This window comes from Corapipo altera, unplaced genomic scaffold (assembly GCF_003945725.1).
Source record: "Corapipo altera isolate COAL_440 unplaced genomic scaffold, ASM394572v1 61411, whole genome shotgun sequence".
In the NCBI taxonomy this organism is placed as follows: domain Eukaryota; kingdom Metazoa; phylum Chordata; class Aves; order Passeriformes; family Pipridae; genus Corapipo; species Corapipo altera.
This window is the reverse complement of record NW_020884875.1, coordinates 29,342,179-29,355,333: the sequence shown is the minus strand read 5'-3', so window position 1 is coordinate 29,355,333 and position 13,155 is coordinate 29,342,179.

Below are 13,155 nucleotides of genomic sequence, written 5' to 3'. Positions count from 1 at the left end.
TGACAAAACAATGCCTTAGTTTACCACGGATGTGGACTGAAAACAGGAGGCGGGGAGGAAGAAAAAGGGATCTTTAAGTAATATTTCTGATACTTTATCCCTCTCATGCTGCCAGCCAGACCCCATTCTGAAGTGTCCTGACAAACACTGATCATCTTGAGCACCACAGGCCTTTCAGCAAGTTCTAACAATGGTGTCCTCATGTTAATTCTCAGTTTTGAAAGAATTTGAATATTTGGCACATCCTTCAGTTAGACCCTTGCAACTGAAAAGAAATAGTGTGAAGGTCAGACAGATATTAACGCAGACAGTGCTGGAAAGCCTGTGCCACCTCTGGAAAACCTTCCCATGAATTTAATTACCCTACCCCATTCCTGTCTCTAACAAGTGACTGGATCTGACTACTCTTAAATCTTTGGTGTCAGGCTGCTCATGGTCCTTGAATGCCTCTTGATGGTTCTGCAAGACACAGGCATTTGCAGCTTCAATAAAATGATGCGATCAAAAGAACATTAAGTGACAAGATAAGTAGTCCAAATAATAGCCTTTTGGCAATGCAGTTATGCTCAGCTGAAGCTGTTGAAACACAAGATTTCTGCACATCATCAGTTTATCTCAGGCATTACCACAGATATTGGTGGATGCTCAATGATTTTTATGAGTGTTCAAGGTCACTGTGCCACCCTGCATATTTCCAGCTTTCAAATGAAAAACTTTTCAGCAGGAGGCACCTCACCAGCCTTACTCCTCTCTCACGCAATATCAAGGCACACAAACAAAGCCCTTGTGACTGGAGAGTAACCCCAGTGATTTAGACACAGAGTGCATGACTTGTGGTTAGACTAAACAAGTATCTTTTGGAAAGTATCCACCCTAAGCTTAACATCCCAAATGACAGAGAATCTTCCAAAAGCCATGACAAGATAATTCAATGGTGAAAATCAGTCATACAAAAAGCTGTTTCTGCAGAAGACTAGATAAGTACTCTTTTAATTTGATTTTTTTCTATCTTCCCCTTTTAACTATGGGATATTATTATGCACTTGAATGCTTACAAAAGAACTTAAAGACCTTAATTATAGGCCGAAGGTGAACTACCTTCTAAATTTCTCTTTGATGAGATAAATGCATGAATTCCTTAAACTTCTCAAGAGTAAAATCTTTTTACAGACCTCAAACCATCGTCATTATTATGCCCTTACTGTCACTCTTTCTTATGTAAACACTCAGGTTTTTTAAGAAATAGTTTTATTCTGCTCATCTTGTGCATGATCTGCATACCCTACCTACTTCAGGGTGTCATTTCCTTGCTTCAGCTGAGTTAAACTTCATTGTGATGTTGACAGTGGCTAGTTTCGCAGATAAATCTGGATCAAAAAGTACTGTTATCTGCCCACACTGAAGAGATCAGACATTGTATTACTTTGCTTTTATTTTGCTCGTAGCTAATTGCATACCAATGTAACCATAGTCCTTGGCCTATTTAGGATAGTTCCTAGTTAACATAGGTCACAAAATATACCTGAAACACAGGGAAATGCTTTGGCTCATAGTCTGTGCTTGCACAGCCACTCCCCAAGAAGTAAGCAAATAAATTAAAGCTTGCTTGAGTGAAAAGCAGGTAAATCTTTAATGGCAAATATTGTCTTATAGAATTACCTTTTTTCCCTCAGGAACATCTGTCTTTCGGTGTACTTGTTATTGCATTTAAGCCTGGGGGTTGCACAGCACTATTTGAGCAACAGAGTGCCACCAAGGTCCTTTGGTCTGTCATCTCGATGGAGTAAGGGGATGGAGATCTGTGTGGCAGCAAAGGCACAAGGGTTATTAGTGTGTTAGAAACCACAGAAACACCTGAGAATGGTCACACAAGAACTAGAGATTCTGTCCTCCCCCCAAAAAGGCAGCAGGATGGATAACCCAGTTGGAGAGCATCTACACTACTGCAAGCAGCACGGGCAGCAAACAGAAGGAGCTGGAAGAATTGCTGCAGCAATAAAACTAGGACATAGTTGTAATCATGGAAACATGATGAGGTGGTGGGCAAAACTTGAATGCTGCAGTGGATGGCCATGAACTCTGCAGAAGGGACAGGAATATATGGAGAGGCTGTGGCCCAGCCCTGTGTGCTGAGGAATGCCTCTATGGTCTGGAGTTTGGTGATGATGTTGATAGAGTTGAAAATGCCTAAGAATGAGGGAAAGGCCAACAAGACAGATATCCTGGTAGGAGTTTGTTACAGACCACCCAACCAGAATGGTTCAGTGTCTTTACTAATGATCTGGATGAGGGGAGCAAGCTCACAGATAACACCAAGTTGGGTGGGAGTGTTGATTTGCTGAGGGCAGGAAGGGTCTGCAGAGGGATCTGAACAGGCTGGATCTGTGGGATGAGGCCAGCAGAGCCAACAAGTCCAAGTGCTGGGTCCTGCCCTTGGGTCACAACAACCCCATGGAACACTCCAGGTGGGGAAACGGGTTGGAAAGCTAGAAAAGGCCCTGGGGGTGCTGGTGACAGCAGCTGGACATGAGCCCAGGTGTGCCCAGATGGGCAAGAGGCCAGTGGTCCGTGTGCTGTCCCAGCCATGGTGTGTCACAGGCACAGGGCAGTGCCCATCCCTGTGCTGGGCACTGCTGGGGCCACACCTTGAGTGCTGGGGGCAGTTCTGGGCCCCTCAGACAAGAGAGATATTGAGGGACTGGAGCGTGTCCAGGGAAGGGAACAGAGTTGGGGAATGATCTGGAGCACCAGGAGTAGCTGAGGGAGCTGGGAAGGCTCAGCCTGGAGAAAAGGAGGCTCAGAAGGGACCTTCCCGCTGTCTGCAACATCCTGACAGGAGGGTGGAACTTAGGGGGTGGTTGGGCTCTGCTCCTAGGGAACAAGGGACAGGATAAGAGGAAACAGCCTTGAGCTGTACCAATGGAGAGTCAGGTTGGATATAAGGAAAAATGTCCTAATGGAAAGTATGGTCATGCATTGGAACAGGCTGCCCAGGACAGTGGTGGAATCACAATCCCTAGAAGTGCTAAAAAAGATGTGGATCTGGCACCTGGGGACAAGGTTCATCAGTGAATATGGCAATGCTTGTTTAGCGGCTGGACTCAGTGAGGTCTTTTCCAACCTGAGTGATTCCATGAGGTATGAATATCAAGTTGCCATAAAGAGAGGCATTAATGATGAAATCATTAGTGTCTGCACACTATCCTTGAGAAAAACCTGATCTTAACTTGCACCTCTAAGATCTATTGCTGTGTCAGTTGCTGTTACCTTCCTCAGGTTAAAAGGCAATCACTTGGGTGAAGGAATATGGCCAAAAATTAAAGGATGGCTTTGTTCAAGAAGCTCTTCTATTTAGTCTGAGGGGAATTTTCATACAATGAGACAGTGAAGCATGACTCTATGGATTATGTCATGTTCTATGAAGTCATCAGTGCCACTGAAGATATTGGAGGTGTGATAAAATAATGGAAGAATCTTGACAAATTTCTGTGGCTAAATAAACTCCAGATGTTAGCTGTTCATACCATCTCAGACAAGTATGTGCTGAAACAGTTGTCAGATAAAAGCAGAAGCTTGTTGCAGCTGGTAATATCCTTTGGTGAGATCAAGCTTCAGGAACACAATGGCACCATTCAGTGCAGGAATTACGTCATTTGTTGCTGCTGAGATACGGTGCTCTCTTCACAGTGATCTTTCTTTATTCAGTGTGCAGGAGGTTTTGGAGCTGTGCAAATTCATCTCCTCCCAAAAAAACTCTCCATTTCCTAAGACCCATGTAAAAGAGATTTCAGCAGAGCCCTGTTCCACACCTCCAGCTTCTGCTATCCCATCCTGCTACAAAAAGTTGCTGAGGATCTATCACTGTTAATTTCTTCATCTGAAGGTAAAAACTCCTTATCACAGCAAAATGACACTCTGTGTGCTTTGGCTTGTGTTTCTATGTCATCGGTTTTACATGCTTACTGCAGAGATTGTCCTTCCAATAGCTGATCTGGCAAAGGGAGCCTAAATCTTTGGGTTAAATTTTCCCCTTTGAGTTCCCTCTTTAGTCATCACTCTATGTTGACCAAAGCAGTTTTTAACATCAAACTACTGTGAACATCTTTTAATTGGTTTTTACAACCTTCTTTCAAGAAAGAAACTCTATGAAGGAACTAAGTTTTTCTCATTTAAACAGTTATTTGTGCTACAGTATTTGCACTCCTATACAAAGTGGATTCATCGCTAATATTAAACCACTCTCACTTGAATGTACTTTAAATAACTAAATTGGGACCAACCTGCATCATGACAAACTTTTTAACACATAGGACAAGGAGGTAAGATGTTACAGTAAGCTAACAGAGTATATAGATAATTTAATTATTTCAAGCAGCCTGGATCTGATGGGTTCTACAAGGGGGCCGAGAGGTTGTATAAGGAACCTTCTGAATCTTTATTTCCCAGGAAATTCACAGTCTGTGGGCAAAGAACCAGAAGAGGTGAAAAGGGCAAACATAACGGAATAAAATGGAAGAGTGGGAGAGGAAAAGAGAGGCACTAGATTAAACAGTCATGCTATGTGTTCAACCTAGATGCCAGAAAAAAACCCAACACACTGATAAATAGACAACAGTTGTGTCTAGAGGAAACCAAGACAAATCAAATAAACTAGCTCTTGTCATTATTCCATGAACTTTGGTACTCTTGGAAAAGATCATGACTTAATTATAGCTTTTAATGCCACTTTATAGAAGATTCTAAGCAAACTCCAGAAGCAAAAACTGCCAGAGATATTATCCTACTGGGTTACTATTGGTAACTCCTCTTAAACTGAAAGAATCTCTCAAGTAAATTTTTACACACATTTGTCAATGTTTTAATAATTTGATTGCAATAATTTTCTTTTGATTGAAAGTATTTTCCTGAAGAAAATTGAAGAAGGTACAAAGTACACATATGAAATTTGCACAAAATAATCCTCAAATGATTGTTGCTGAAAAGCAGTAAGATGAAAATTTTTTTAGTATTTTGAAAGAAAAAAGTAGGGCTTATACTTGTGTTCGGCAGGAATGATCAACTGTACAAATAAAGGAACAGAGTTTGTGGTTGGAGATGAAGGAGTGTGGGATCAGACGGTGGCTCACAGGTTGAACATTCTGTAATAAAAACGAGTTAACACTGTCCTGGATCACAATGGCTTTCATCCTGCAAAACAAGTGAAATAGTCTTGTTGCTCTACTGGATGCCCTCAGTTGGTATTTTTGCCCAGTTTTTGCACAGAACTTCAAGAAGTGGCTCTACTAAAGAGTATGAGGAGAGAAAAGAACAATCAGAGTTCTAAGAAGAATAACTTGAAAGGAAGGACTAAAATTCTAAATAATTGGTTTGAAATGTTTCATAGACATAATATCTTGGGAAAAGCCAAGACTCAGGAAGATCTGGAGCAAAACACCATGAATTTTCTTTTGAGTTCATCGCTAAAGAAGTTAAAAGGTCATGATCACAATCTCCACGTGGTGCTATAACAAAGTAAAAGCTGAGTATTTTTTATCGGAGTTATGCACTGGATGCTTGTCTTTTAGGTAGCAACCTGTAGCTTTTCAGAGTTTTTCACATCATCACATGCCTACCACTCTACCATGCAATTATTTTATAGATAATTATTTCACTTTGCAATTTTTTTTAAAAAATAGGAACATTGATATTTGTTAGCAAAAGAACATTAATATATTCTCACAATGCCTTATCATGGAATAAATGAGAATAAACATATGTAGAATAGATACATATACACACATGTAACAATGCGCGCACTTTTTTTTCCCCATTTTTCTTCAGTTCCTCTTCGTATTCTGGTGTGGAACTTGCACTCTCTCTTTATTGTCATATTTTCCACTTTGGAACATCATGATCAGCCCAAACCTAAGCAAAGACAGTCAGGCAATTAACCATTTAGAAAACCCATCCCAACAGAGACTACAGGTTTTGAATACTCATACCCATGTGTTTCTGCTGCCTTTAATTTCATGGAGCAACACCTTTTCATTTTCATCTTTCCAGTCTCTGATTCTGTGGTTAGATTTAGGCGCCTACACAAATGCATCTAACATTTAAAAGTATTCAAAAGTATATGTATATCCATAGATACCCCAGCTCTCCTCCACAGATGCTCCCAAGAGAGTAGGTGTCTCATAGGTCCTATTACATATTTCTCAGCTTCAATCAAATGCCTCTTGACACTCAGAGGTGTCTAAAAGGGTATTGGAGAGATAGAATTAGGGACCTGAATCATTCTTATTGATAACACATTTTTAGCTGAAGAAGAGTTTTATTTAAGTCTCTTAATTTTATTTATATCTCATTAAAAAAACCAAACAAACAAAAAACCAAACAAACCCCCCAAATAAACAAAAAAACCCACCCAACAAATCCATGATTATTTCATGAAATATCAATTATGTACATTATTATTTGTAATAAAGGTATCACAACAGCACAGAGCAACAACACAAAACACCCTTCATGGAAGTCACTGTCATACATGAGGGGCATTTCAGCAACTGTTCATGTTCCTAAGGTCTCCACAGTACAAGGTTGGGTAGATATATCAGAAATCATGGAAAGGTTCGGGTTGAAAGGGACCTTAAAGACCATCTTGTTCCAACCCCCCTGCCATGGGCAGGGACATTTTCCACTATCCCAGGTTGCTCCAAGCCCCGTCCAACCTGGTCTTGGACACTTCCAGAGATGTGGCAGCCACAGCTTCTCTGGGCAGCCTGTGCCACGGCCTCACCACCCTCACAGCCAAGAATTTCTTCCTAATATCCGATCTAAACCTAATCTCTGTCAGTGTGAAGCCATTCCCTCTTGTCCTGCCACTCCAGGCCCTTGTAAAGAGTCTCCCTCTATGTTTCTTGTCGCCCCTTCACAGTCTGTAAGGTCATCCTGGAGCCTTCAGTCCTGTTTAATATCTTTACTGATGATCTGGATGAGGGGACTGAGTGTACCATTAGCAAATTTGCAGGTGACACCAAGCTGGGGGGTAGTGTTGATCTGCTGGAAGGCAGGAGGACTCTGCAGAGGGAACTGGACAGACTGGAGAGTTTGGCTGATTCCAAAGGGATGAGGTTCAACAAGGCCAAGTGCCGGGTCCTGCACTTTGGCCACAACAACCCCATGCAGCACTACAGGCTGGGCACAGAGTGGCTGGAGAGCAGCCAGGTAGAAAGGGACCTGGGAGTTTGGATTGACAGGAAGTTGAACATGAGCCAGCAGTGTGCCCAGGTGACCAAGAAGGCCAATGGCATCCTGGCCTGGATCAGGAACAGTGTGGCCAGCAGGACCAGGGAAGTGATTCTTCCCCTGTACTCAGCACTGGTGAGGCCACACCTGGAGTGCTGTGTCCAGTTCTGGGCCCCTCAGTTCAGGAAGGATATTGAGGTGCTGGAGCAGGTCCAGAGGAGAGCACAAGGCTGGTGAAGAAACTCGAGCACAAGTCCTATGAGGAGAGGCTGAAGGAGCTGGGGCTGTTCAGCCTGGAGAAGAGGAGGTTCAGAGGAGACCTCATCACTCTCTACGACTCCTGAAAGGAGGTTGTAGCCGGGTGGTTGTCGGTCTCTTCTCCGGGGCAACCAGCAGTACAACAAGAGGGCACAAAGTTAAACTGTGCCGGGGAGGTTTAGGTTGCATATTAGGAAGAAATTTTTTAAGAGAGAGTAATCAGGCATTGGAATTGGCTGCTCAGGGAGGTGGTGGATTCACCATCTCTGGAGGTCTTTAAGATGGAATGTGGCACTTAGTGCCATGGTCGAGTAACCACGGCAGTGTTGGATTAAAGGATGGACTTGATGATCTTGGAGGTTTTTACTGACCCAGTTGATTGTATGATTGTATAACTGTATGGTTCTATGATTCTATGACTCTCTTCTCCAGGCTGAACAATCCCAACTTTCCCAGCCTTTCCTCACAGTAGAGCTGCTCCATCCCTCTGATCATCTTAGTGCCTCCTCTGGACTCACTCCAGCAGCTCCATGTCCTTGCTGTTCTGGGCCCCCAGGGCTGGAGGCAGCTCTGCAGGCGGGGTCTCACCTGAAGGTGCAGAGGGGTAGAATCCCCCCCATCCTGCTGCCCCCACTGTGGAATCAGCCCAGGGTACAGGAGGTTTCTGTGCTGGACCATGTCCAGCCTCTCCCCCATCAGTGCCCCCAAGTCCTTCTCCTGCTCCATCTGCTTATCCCCAGTCTGGATTGATCCTGGGGGTTGCCCTGATCCAGGTACAAGACCAGCCCTCGGCCTTGGTAAACCTCAGGAGATTCCCAGCGGCCACTTCTGGAGCTTGTCCATGTCCCTCTGGATGGCCCCATCCTTCAGGTGTGTCACTGCACCCTCAGCTTGGGGTCACCTGCAAACCTGTTGAAGGTCCCTCAGTCCCTCTATCTGTGTCATTAATGAAGATATTAAATCACACTGGTCCCAGTACAGACCCCTGAGGGTGTCACTGGTCACTCAATGTCACTTGCAACTTGGCGAGCTGGCATATGTTGAGCAACAATGAGGAAGTGGATTCAATCTGAAGTCTTGCTCAGCAGAGCACCTGCTCCTCCTCTCTTAATATTTCATGTTTGCTACACCAATTGCATTTAATTACACTCCTAATGGTACAGTCTTCTGCTGGGACTCAGCAAACTGTTTAAATACTCCTATTTATTAAGTGGTTGCATCCCCTGTCACGGGTTATACACATATTGCAAATAGCGTCATGAGAAGTCACCACAGGGCTTTTTTGCTCCTGGAGGAAAGTACAGTAATTAACTTTTTGACTGAAGTCACCAAGAATAAGGATTTTAGAAAGGACTTGCAGATAACTAAGTCATATTCAGATGAGGACACTAAATAAAGTAATTATTCAAGGTGATATTGTCCAAGGTCAGCATTGAGGATGCTTTTCAGTAATTCATATCATCCTTTGATGACACCTAAGTGCTCTCCCTCCCCTACTCCTTATAGGTGCTGTGATCCTGGATTCAAAGGGGGTCAGTTCATTGACTTCTGCTTTCTCTTGAGGAGTTTTAGATTACAGAGACATCCAAACAGTCACTGAACATCTATAATCTATCTCAGTGTTATGTTTCTTGATTGTGTGAGGCTGGTAAGCCCTCATACAAAGCTGAGACCCCAAGGCTAAGTGTTACATTCTTGAGGACACACAAGCATCCTCTAATTCTTTGTAGGATGGGTTGTAAATATCTCCTCTTCTGTTCTTACTCTTTCCAGCTGACAGCCACTGAATTAATTCCCATGGTTCATTATCTTGGTTGAGAAATCGCTGTTGATTTTAAGAGTGCAGAAGTTCTTCCACAATGTTCCCTAAAATTGCAGGTCAGGCTACTCAGCTATTCAAGCTCTGCACATCTGATGCCCAGAAGAGATCAGCAAAGAAACCTTTTGCCCTCATACAACAAATCATTCTTCCAGGTCCTTCAGCAAACAAGGCAATTTGATTTATAGCAATGAAGTGTATCAGAAGCAGAATCAGAGGCAAGGACTGTCAACAGCAGATATTGCCAGAACCAGAAGCCACTAATTGCACAGTGGTAAATTTGCTTTCAGAAGTCTGTCACAGTGCTCAGTTACTCCACAGATTGCTGAGTTGCAGTGGTAGTTGTACATAGCAACTACTTTTCCTGTTTAAATAAGCCACAAATGCCCAGAGACTGTTTCAATAAATCACAGTCAAGAATTGGGACTTCATTCAAGGTGCTCTTTCTCATTCACAGCCAGCTTTTACTTGGCCTTTCATTTTATTTTTCTGCTAATATTTATTTCTCCTTACTTTCAATGTGGTCAATTTCTTTATTTGGTTTCCCACACAGACATCTCTCATACTTCTGCCAAAAAGCCTAGGTAAAAAAAGTGTTCTTTTTTCATTTGTGTTTAAACGACACTAACCAAGGCCCACAGTTGTATCTGTATTTGTTAGCTACCTTGAGCAAAAAGGGAATTTATGGGTTTAATTTTAACTCTGTTTTTTAGTGTCACATTTTCCACTAATGCACTCTCTACAATGTCAATATTTTTTCGTATATTTTTATATTTTTCCTAGACCAAGGAACAAACACTTGGATTTGCTCATGTTTGGCTGAGTCCTTCCAGAAAAAAACACTGCGCACCTTGCCATTTATTTGTGCTATTTTTTTTTTAACGGTTTCTACACAGTTTCTCTGGTATGGAATAAGTCTCCAATTTTCCTAACCATAGAGATCATCTGTCAGTACAGGTTTTTTGCACCTTTGATTTCCACTGAAAACTTTCTTCTGCCTGAAATCACAGTCCCCAGTTTTAATAAAAAACTCTGAATTGATCAGCTGATATTTCTATGTTTGAAAATATAATAAAAATATTTTATAGTAATAATTGATAATTATTAAAATGCTTGATAATAGAATAAAAATGTGCTAATAAGCATATTGATGGGTTTAAAAAAGGAAAAAGAGAAAGAGAGTCATGTAGTGAAAAGAAGGTTTTGTCAGAATACCACAGATAATTCTGTCAGTTTTATCTGATTGACAATAATAAAATAAATGAGGAATCAGAGGAATCAATACCTTTCGTCACTTGTAAATAGTAAGCAATAATACACATGTACCAATATAAGTTTTGATTTTTACTCTTTCTGTGAAAATCACCTGCATAACTGTTATTCTTCAGCACTGTTCTGGGGAGTTCACACCTGATTCCTCTCCCCAAGAAACAGAGAAAACATGTTCCACTTTCTGCTGCTCCCTGGGGTCCTCTGAGCCACAGCAAAGCTCAGTGCTGGCAGTGGTCTCACAATATTAGTTGCTGCTATAAGCTGAAAAGCTGAATGGAAAGTCTGTGGAATTATGTTTAGAAGCACACATGTGAACCATGAACTCAAGCATTGCATAAATTTGGTCAAAGGGGTGGTACGGGACAACTTGGCAAGGGGTGAGACCCCTGAGCTGCAGTCTCAGGGTGCAAAACGTGTCCACCTGCAGGTTCCCTTGGAGGCGGCTTCCTTGTAACAGCACCCTCTTAATCAGTCTCAACCTTACTCATCTCCCTGTGGATGTTCCAGTCTTAGGAAGGTGAAATCCTCCAGGACATCCTTCCTGGACAGTGGGATCCTCAACCTGACAGAGCTCCAACAGGTGAATATCCTGAATATCCTGGTGTGTAGTCCCTGCCTGAGGATGGGAGAGGCTCCCAGAAGGAGAGAGGTGGGCACTGTGCAAGTGGGAGAAGTATCAGAAAGGCAGTGGAATCACAGGACACAAACAGTGCAATGGCCTTTTCATCTCAGCAGTGAAGGCAAAGCAAGGGAAAGCTGCTCCCAACGCCAGGGAAATGAGAATCTGGACCCTCCCTGCTAGCAGGGATCGACCAGATGAAAGGGAAAGGAGGCAGCAGCTGAAACAACAGGAGCAATGGGGGCGGAAAAGAGTGGAGGGAAAATGGAAACAAGGAGCAGAGGCTGCTGGAGCAGGCAGAAACAATTCAGGCTTTATTTTCTGGGCTTTGGGATCTGAGCTTTCTTCTCAGGAAAAAGGATTTATGGAAAAAGGAATGAGCAATGCTCTGAGAGACTGCTTCAATGTGATGTATGTCAAAAACTAAAAGTTACGAAGTACCATCCTGCACACAGCTCTTCTTAGTCACAAATCCTGTATCCTCCAGGTTTGTTTTCACCACGTTCACTATCCAAGGAAACAGGGTACACTCAGTACCTTTGTTTTCTGGGAGTTGCACTTTTGACAATATTTTTGTCACTGAAGCTGTTAGTGCTGTAACTGACCATTTGAAAGTAAAATATCAACTTTGTGGCACCAAGCTGGCTCAACTAATTGTTTGTCTCCAAGCAAAGTGCTTTTGGAAGTTTCCCTCTTGAAAATAGTTCATGATGTTTTCTTTTTTTTTTCTTTTTTTTTGAAAACTGAAGAGTGAGTTGCACTTATCCACTTGCTTTCAGTTTCAGGTCTTTTCCTCTCCCATTTTATGATTATTTGGGTTTTGACAAATGTTATTTGGATGTTTGTGCCTGGTGAACACTTATAACCTTTTTTTTTTCCCCCACAATTGCAGTCATATAAAGATTACAAGGCTCAGGTAAGCCTAATTTTTTTAGATCTCTAGTTTCTGGCTGCAGCCATTCCTCTGAATAGGAGTGGATTTAAACACCAGCCTTCAGGCTTTTCTGAAACATGGTATGACTACACTGAGTACCCTGATTTTTACCTAATAAATTTTTATCTTATTACAAACTCCTTGACACAAAAAGCTCCTTAATGAGCAGCCAGCAGTGTGAACAGTGACAATAAGTGATGACTAGGTGAGCAGACAACACACAGTCAGTAGCCTGATGCTCCTGTGGCTTATCAGACAGTGCTTTAGCCAAAAGCTTGATCTTACACTTATTAAGTAACATTTTTCGCTCATTAAGGCACATCTTCCAGGAGCATCTGTGGCTGCTCTCCCCACACAGCCCCACTGTTTTGGAACATCTCTGCCTGGATCTAGAATACCACCACCATTACTGCCATTGGGATAACGTCTTTCCTCCATCTGAGTTTCATTAGCTGACCCAACTGACACAGACACAAACATGCCACAGATATGAGCATGACATTCCCCAAATAATAATTTACAGAAGCTTTCATCATTTCCACCCCCTTAAACTGCTGAACTGACTGCTTTCAGTTTGTACTTCAAAGGCGGTTTTTAATTTTAAAGGTTTCTTTCAAAAAAAAAAGCTGGTGGGATTACAACATAAATACATTGTATGTTAGAAATCCATTTGCAGAGGAAATAATATGCTATAAATCTTGAAAGATTTGATAAGAATCCAAAGCAGTCCCCGGTCTAGTTATAAATTCACCATCTCACAATGGCAAAATAGCTCACTCCACAACTTGCTCACAAACTACCCATTCTTGGAAAAATCTAAAGTAATGGCAGCTGGTAAAATAATTAGGATCATTCATACATAATTACAGTGCGCATCTGCAACTGTTCTACCACCATCAGACTACATAGTAGAGTATCCAGAAAACAGCTGGATTAAGTCTGCTCTCAACTTGTTTTTTAGGATGTGAAACTGACAGTAAAATTCCTCCAGCTTGATGAATTCTCCTGGGCATTTGGAGGTGGTCACAG